The sequence below is a fragment of the Cotesia glomerata genome, linkage group LG2 (assembly GCF_020080835.1).
Source record: "Cotesia glomerata isolate CgM1 linkage group LG2, MPM_Cglom_v2.3, whole genome shotgun sequence".
In the NCBI taxonomy this organism is placed as follows: domain Eukaryota; kingdom Metazoa; phylum Arthropoda; class Insecta; order Hymenoptera; family Braconidae; genus Cotesia; species Cotesia glomerata.
The window spans coordinates 18,140,443-18,148,997 of record NC_058159.1 but is presented as its reverse complement, the minus strand read 5'-3'; the positions used below and the strand labels follow the sequence as shown (position 1 = coordinate 18,148,997).

Sequence of the window (8,555 nt, the reverse complement as noted above, 5' to 3'; positions counted from 1 at the left end):
TCGCCAGTGTCCCCAACTCTTAAAAAAACTTTTCCCTAAAACTTTCAACAAAAGCCCCTAAATGAAAAACAAAATCCCCTCAAACTAAAATTGAAATTATTTAAAAATTAATCAGATTATTTTTTTTTATCAGTTTTTATTTTTTAGAAGGTTTTAAAATAGAAAATAAATTATTTTGTTTCTTTTTTTTAAACTTTCATTAATAGACTATACATTATATTTTATATAAGTATTCATATTATGTAAATATTTATATCATATAAATAAATATATTTACTTTGCGTGTATTGTTAATAACAAATTAATAAATAAAAATTTCTTTATCATATAAAATTACATATTTAAATGAACTATATTGCATTCGTTATATTAAGCAGTTCTTGAAACTCTACATCACTTACTTTTTCAGTGTCGTTTTTAAAATCATACATGTGTACCGTAAATTTGCTCAGTATTTCTTTAGAGGGCACAAATAAAGTGCACTGTTCGTAATCTCGTTTTAATGAAAATTTTACTATCATAATACTCTAAACCATTTCTAGTGCTAACTTGTTCCTTAATTTATCCTTTATCACAGCATATATGGAAAATGCTCTCTCAACATCAGCATTTGAAATGGAAGTAGTTAACAGTGCTAAAGCAAATTTAGAAACATTTTCAAATCTTCTATTACCACCTGAGTCACGATCCTCGTAAACTTCTGACCAAAATGATACTGTTTCATTCGTATTATCCCACTGTTTATGAGATAACATGTTCTATTCTTTGATAATATTATCTTTTGATCCATAAAATGATTCCCTAGTGAATTGTTCCAACAATTTATATAAATCAGGTTTTCTCTGTGATGTAGCGTAAGTCGGTGTCAAGACATTCACTGATTTCAATATAGAAATATACACAAGCAATCGTTCCTGAATTTCAGTACATAGTTTCACTAAAAAATCTTTACACCGAGCTCGAATATTAGATATTTCATTTGATGGAACTGATTTAGCTGCTTGACCAAAGTTGTATCCAAAAAAAACTGATGATGTATGCATTAGATAGTCTTGAAATTTAAAATTAACTAGATCGTCGTCCTTAATTTTCTGCAGTTGAGATGGAACCACAATTTTCTACAGAATACTCTTATATAACAAAAATAAGTCTTCTAGCAGTTTAAATATTTCAACGTTACTACTTTGAAATAGCTTATTTAAATTAGTTAATAATTCTAAATTTGAATGCAAAAAAATCATAAATAAATTATACGCTGGACAAACCATAATATCATATAAGCACTGTGCTTGTAAACATTTGTCATTATTTTTAGCTAATTCAGATAGTAGTTTTAACTCTTCCCATTGCTCTAAAATAGTATTAATTGCAGATTATCTAGCCAACCACCGAGTCCCGCTCAGAACAGCAATTTTTTTCGGATCCTTTTTAGCTTCATCATCATTCATGACTTTATAAAGTTTTTTATATTTATCTTTACGCTTTGGACTATTGGAAAACCAATTGTGAGCTTCTCTGACAAGATATTCTAGTTGGCGAGGTAATGTTTCTGCAGCTTTTTCAGCGCACAAATGGAGAGAGTGACAGATACATTTGATAATTACAATATCAGGTACTTCTTGTTTCAAAAGCGATGGAACAGAATGGTTCACACCGACCATCACATTTGCACCATCAACTCCAATACCGACTAAATTTTTTAAAGAAAGTCCATCAGCTTCTAATTGTAATTTTAAAGCGGCATGAATACCATTAGCAGTTGCGTCAACTATTTTTACAATACGATAAAATGTAGTCAATAATTTTTTATTTTTAAAAGAAAAATATCGTACCATTATGCATAGAATTTTTTCAGTCGATATATCAGTGCTTTCATCAATAATAAGTGAGTAGGGAAATTCCTTCATATCATTCACTAAGTCTTCGAGCATACACGGAACTAAAATATTTTTTATAAGTGCTGTACACTTGGTTCAATTTTTTTCAACAATTCTGTCAAGTGATCAACTGTGATAATTGATGTATGTTCTGCTATAAATGCGGCTAGTTGAAGTTCAGCAACTTTAACTTTATTGTTAGAAGGTTTTATCACGTTTATTGCACGACAAAATTTTGCTTGTTAATCTTTACCAACAGCATTTTTATGTTTAATTGATATCGCATGCTTGCCTAAATCTTTTTTATGTGCTACTTAAATAGTACGGCAATATTTACAATAAGCTTTTTGACAGTTACCAGTAGGATCAGGAGCTATCCAATCTAAAACAATATTGAAAAAAAATATTATTAATAAAAAAAATTTTTTAATTGTGTAACTAAATAAAACATACTTAAGATTATCGAAAATGCTTTAAAAATTATCAAAAATATAACAAATTAACCTTTTAAGTTTTCGTCTTGTTCCCATTGCTTCGAATATTTTTGAGCGTATTTTTTTTCTTTAAAACAATTTGTTTTATTGCTCATATCAACTATTTGTGTTATAATAAAGCTGCAGTTATTATATACGATATATTTAAAAAGTAAAACTTGATTCTTACTAGACTAAAAACATGTCTACGTTTAAATGTCAAAATCCACTGGGTATCATATACTATAATATAGGTGCGTAAATCTATAGCTATAGTTCATCTACAATAAGTTTGTAATGTATATAGGTATAACTCCCGAGGGCTCTACTTATACTTTGCTTTAGTATATATATACATTGAAAATGTTCTTTTAAAAATTAATAATTGAAGAATTGTTATTTTTTATTAATTTTTTATATTAAAATATATTTTCTGACGAATTAAAAATTCCCAAAAAAATACCCTAAAAAAATTTATCCCCTAAAACTTTCCCGCTATTTGCAAAATACCCCTAAATTTAGGGGAAAATTCCCCAAGTTGGCATCACTGAACTTCGCACATAGCGTCTCGCGCCTCGTGCTTCGTGCCGGCCGGGCTTCTTCCCGCTAGCTCATGGTGCGCAGGTGCAGCAGCCATTACAAAACGTGTTATTGGACATGTTCGCGGAGAACAGTCATAGAAATGACTCTTGTTGAGTCTCCAGTATGGTTAAGCTTTTGGTATAGTTATGAGAGTCGGGGTGACCAACTCTCTTTTGCCTTGGCGGCAAAACAAAATTAATTACATATACTTCTATATAATTAAATATGAATCATATATAATGATATATAGTTTTTTTTTACTCGGGTATGCCTTTATATGAGTACATAAGACTATACTTATGTGCTGGTAAGGGTATGAGTATATCGGACTATATGAATCCATATCAAGTTATATCAACCCTGATCAAGGATTTTTTTTTCAAGTTTATCAAAGTATATATAACTTTATAAGGTTATATCAGGGCATATCAGGACCTATTAAAAAATAATGTAAAATTAGATATGAGCATATCAAGCTATATCAAGTCTGATAGACATATCAAATTGATAAGGCTTGATCAGGCCTGATATGGCCAATTTTCATATCAGGCCATATCAAAAATTAAATATGGATATATCAGATCACATCAGGCCAGATATGAACATATCAAAAATTTTTATATGGCCTTATCAGCTCATATCGAGCCTGTCAGAATATTTTTTCACGGGACAAATTTGGAATTTTTTTAAATTTACTTCCAAAATATTTTTTTTTTCAATAGCCCTAAGTGTCCCCTATCAAACAAACGAAAGACTATTCCTGTATCTATAATAGCGTTCGAGATATTACAAAATCAAAATTGAAAAACTGGAAAAACCGCAAAATTTTGTATTTGCATATCTTTTGAAAAAAAATTTTTTTTTTCCTTTCGCAGAACTTCGTTATATGATAAAAGAAAACTTCTGACCAAAATTTGTCCAAATCGAAAGGGTTTGTTTCCAACTATTGGTTGATTTGACATGGAATGACCCATAAGTAAATGTTTTTCGTTAATAATTAATAAAAATTAGCATTTGTCAAATTATTAAGAATTTTGGATATGCATTCTATTAAATATATGCATATTATTATTCTAAAGTTAATAATATTGGGTTTTTAATTCATATAAATTGATTTTCTTGTGTTTAAGAAAAAAGCAAACCGTAATTTTTAACAGTCTGAAGTTTGAGGCTCGATATCTTTGAAACGGCTTGACTTACGCAAAATTTCATTCATACCTTTATTGAAGAGCATTTAATTTCCCATAAGAAAAGCGTTTAGTTTTACCTATAAAGTAGCTCGTTGTCACGTTAAAAAATTCCAAACTTTAAAAGAATATTTTTCTATGTTATTTAAATGGGAAATATAAATTACATGACGCCACCTCTAAATATTAATATTAAGAGCCGGTCCCTATGATTGCAGATTTTGATTTCTCGTCTAAACAAAGAAGATTTTCGAAAAAAATGCTCAGCTACGTAATAGATTTTTTAATTATCTATTTTATAGCTGAGCATTTTTTTCGAAATTCTCATTTGTTTAAGAGAAAAACATAAAACTGCAATCAGCTTTATCATCACGAGTGCAACAAGGATAGTACCGTTTCTCGCCGTGAGTGCGACGCGAGAAAAAGATGGGATCGGCACTTAAGAGCTCATATTTTCAGAGGATCTTCCAGAGATACTCTGACGATTTCTCAATGTTCATTGGAAAAAAAAAAATATTCGATTTTTTTGAGACACTCTACACGGAAAGATTAGAACCCGACTGGTTCGTGTTTTGCACCAGACTCAGTCGTGTGCGCCGCCAGAGTGGTTATTATGCACGGATTCTGGTGCAGCACCTGACTGAGTCCGGTGCAGAACGCGAGTGAGTCGTGTGCGCACACGACTTCGTCTGGTGCGCACACGACTCTTTCTGGTGCGCACACGACTCAGTCTGGTGTAAACTAATTTTTCTTATATTTTTTCTTGCACACGACTGAGTCTGGTGCAGAACACGAATCAGTCGGGTTCCAATCTTTCCGTGTAATCTATCTTCTATCTATATATATAAAAGATGATGTTTGTATAAATAACATCGATAAACTCGGAAACTATTTGACCGATCATTATGAAAATTGGTATGTTTATGTATTTTTTCACGGAGAAGGTTTATATGCTATGCCCATTGATGTCACTTGCCACCAGGCGGCGCTGTAAAGTATCGACTTCCGCCCCGTTCAATCGATTGTCATAAAAATTGGTATGAACATGTATTTTTTCACGGAGAAAACGAATATGCTATGCCCATTGATGTAACTCACCACCAGGCGGCGCTTTCAAGTATCGACTTCCACCCCGTTCAACCGATTGTCATAAAAATTGGTACAACCATGTATATTTCCACGGAGAAAACGAATATGCTATGCCCATTGATGTAACTCGCCACCAAGCGGCGCTGTCAAATATCAACTTCCGCCCCGTTCAACCGATTGTCATAAAAATTGGTATGACCATGTATTTTCCCACGGAAAAAGTAAATATGATGTTCATGTCATTAAATATGACCATCAGATAGCGCTTCAATGCATTAAGTTCTATAGCGATCAACTGATTTAAAATTTTATATCCGGCAATGAAGGCAATAAAATATTTTCTCATTAAATTCAGTGAGTTATTTTACAACTTATATTAAATAAGAAAATAAAAGAAATAACTAATCTTCATTAGTAAACAAAAAAATATAATTTATTTAAAAAGCAAATCAGCTAACTTCAAATATATCATTTGTTATTTAACATCAATATTTAATATTTGTCTGTCAAAACTAAACATATTTTTTTTTTATACCTGAACAAGATTTGCTGGAGTCATTTCAAATATAATTGGCTTAAAAACATCCGGGAACACAAATTATTTTATGTTTACCGTCGAGAAAAATAATGTGAACTACTTGATGATGTTAAAGGAGTATTCTGAGCTGTTAATTCTAAAATTTTATGAACATCAGGTAAAATATAAGTGAATTCGATATATTACATATAAAGTCATAATTATAGCTATAGAAAATATAAGTTTGCGATCCAAAACAACAATTTAATAGTATATTACACACCTAGAGAAGTAAAGTAAGAAATGTCTCAGATCACATGTAATTGTTGGCCGAGGCGAAGCCGAGGTCGACAAACATGTGATCTGAGGTTTTCTTATTTACTTCCCGTGGAGTGTATACTATTTTTTTGCTCGACGAAGGCAGAAAGGGGCTACTTCGTTTAGCGCAGCGGGCTGAAAGTTGACGCTTTTTGCTCGTCGAGCAAAAAAAATGATTATCTCTTCTTTTTCTTAATTGATACGATTTTCAGGTTATCCACATTTACAGTATTGTATTGAGCATATGCTCAAGCCTTGCGTCGTACTTTGATCGCCGATGTTGAGATGAACCCGATATTTTTTTGTATACATCACAAAGTGGATGTTACACTAACTGATGTCTTTATGAGTTTGGTTAACAATTTTCACCCGCTAGAGAGAAAGCTTGAAGAAAATGAACTCGAAGATGAATGATGGTTGACATATTGCGATAATAGAATTAATTAATTGCAATGTATTGAAATATATATGTACTTTGTTTAATAAACTAAGCTTTAGCCCGGCGAAGCGGGCTGGGTTCGCTAGTATATATATATATATCTATATATATATAAGCGAAATACCACTCACTCATCACGAGATCTCCGAAACTATTCGCCCGATTGACTTGAAATTTAGCATAGTTACTCCATTCGTGATGTAGACGCTCACTAAGAACGGATTTTACGCAATTCCTAGCCAAAATGAATTTTTCGTCTACCATCACATATGCCCTCCCCTCCCCTCCCTCTCATTCTTCTCCTCCCCTCCCGTGCCCTATAATCTTTCCCCTTCCCTATATCTCTCTCTTTTTTTGGGAGCGAAATATCATTTTGACCCTCTAATCTAAGAAACCATCAGTGGCACCCGTAAATTATCGAACTCAACCCCCCTACAACCACCCACGCTAATCAACCTTTGCCATGGTTACCATTGTCATGGTTATCGTTGCCATGGTTACCGTTGCTATGGTTACCGTTGCCGTGGTTACCGTTGCCATGGTTACCGTTACCATGGTTGCCGTTACCATGGTTACCGTTATCATGGTTACCGTTGCTATAATAACTGTCAAAATGATTGATTTTAAATTTTATCGATTGACTGTTGGGACAGTAGGAATTCATAATCATACGTTTTTAAGAAAGAATAGCTAAATCATTAATAACTGAAATAACTTATATGTATTGGAATAATCATGAAGGATGAACTCGATTATATCATAACACAGATAAATTAAACATAAATATTATCAAGTTGATATTGTTAAATGATTATACTGATTTTAATGATTAAAATTAAAATGGTAAATTGTGTCTGATGCGTCTTCTCTAAAATTTTACAACGATATCGTTAAATTATTATAAAAACGGTCGATTTAAGATAATTTCTAATAAAATGAGTAATAATAAATATATTTTTTAATACCACTTAATTTGTTATGAATTTATTAATAACTAGCTGATACCCGCCCGCTTCGATAGGAATACAATAAATTTTTATGGTGTAACCTAGATGAAAAATATAAACAAAATGGTTAATTTCAAAAGATAATGAATATAAATTTTGAATTAGAGAAAAGTGATTGTTTGTGATGACCGGTGTTAGCGAGTATTAAATATATGAGAAAAGTATTTTATTATTAACATTTTTTAAAATTAAAAATTATTGACATTTTTAAAATTAAATAATACTATGAAGCGGAAAAGAATAGGAGTTACGGATAATTATTACGTGAATCGTTCCAACATTCACGTAACAGAATAATTGGAGGAGGAAGAGATTGAGAAAGAAATAGGAAGGACCTTCTTAATAAGAGTTTACAGAATATGCGAGAAAAAATTCAGATAGCTCGGACAGGGATTCGAACCCAGAACCTTCCGGTGACATGTCGGCTACTTCTACCATTTGACCTATCCGGTCTAGACTAAATGTTTAGGATAACATTATTATAATGGGAACGCATCTCACTACACAGTACGTCATGGGTGATGCGGAAATCTGTCTAATGACAGATTTACTGACTAACTGACCCATTGATTGATTGATTATTAATAATAAAATACTTTTCTCATATATTTAATACTCGCTAACACCGGTTATCATAAACAATCACTTTTCTCTAATTCAAAATTTATATTAATTATCTTTTTGAAATTAATCATTTTGTTTATATTTTTCATCTAGGTTACAACATAAAATTTTATTGTATGCCCAGCGAAGCGGGTGGGTATCAGCTAGTATATATATATATATATATATATATATATATATATATATATATATATATATATATATATAAGCAAAATAGGATTCCTTTGACGTCCCTGATAAAAAAAAAGTATTGAGACAAAGAAAAAAGTATTGAAGAGAATTGGTTTTCTAGTCAATCCAATACTTTTCAATACTTTTTTCTTTGTGTCAATACTTTTTTTTATTCAGGGATTTCATCACAACTTATCCGCAACGCTATACGAACGTTGAAGAAATTTTAATGTCAGGAGTTTTATTAACCAAATGTATAGATCTAAAAAAC

General features: G+C 31.4%; 1 long non-coding RNA gene across 1 annotated transcript; it reads right to left on the bottom strand.

Annotated features, from left to right (window-relative positions):
• Window positions 1-2,199: 2,199 nt before the first annotated feature.
• Window positions 2,200-2,732, bottom strand: LOC123258831. The gene is made up of 2 exons (XR_006508148.1): window positions 2,382-2,732; window positions 2,200-2,259 (listed from the first exon to the last, which is right to left on the bottom strand). It is a non-coding gene; the product is annotated as an uncharacterized LOC123258831 (long non-coding RNA).
• Between the last annotated feature and the right edge of the window lie 5,823 nt (window positions 2,733-8,555).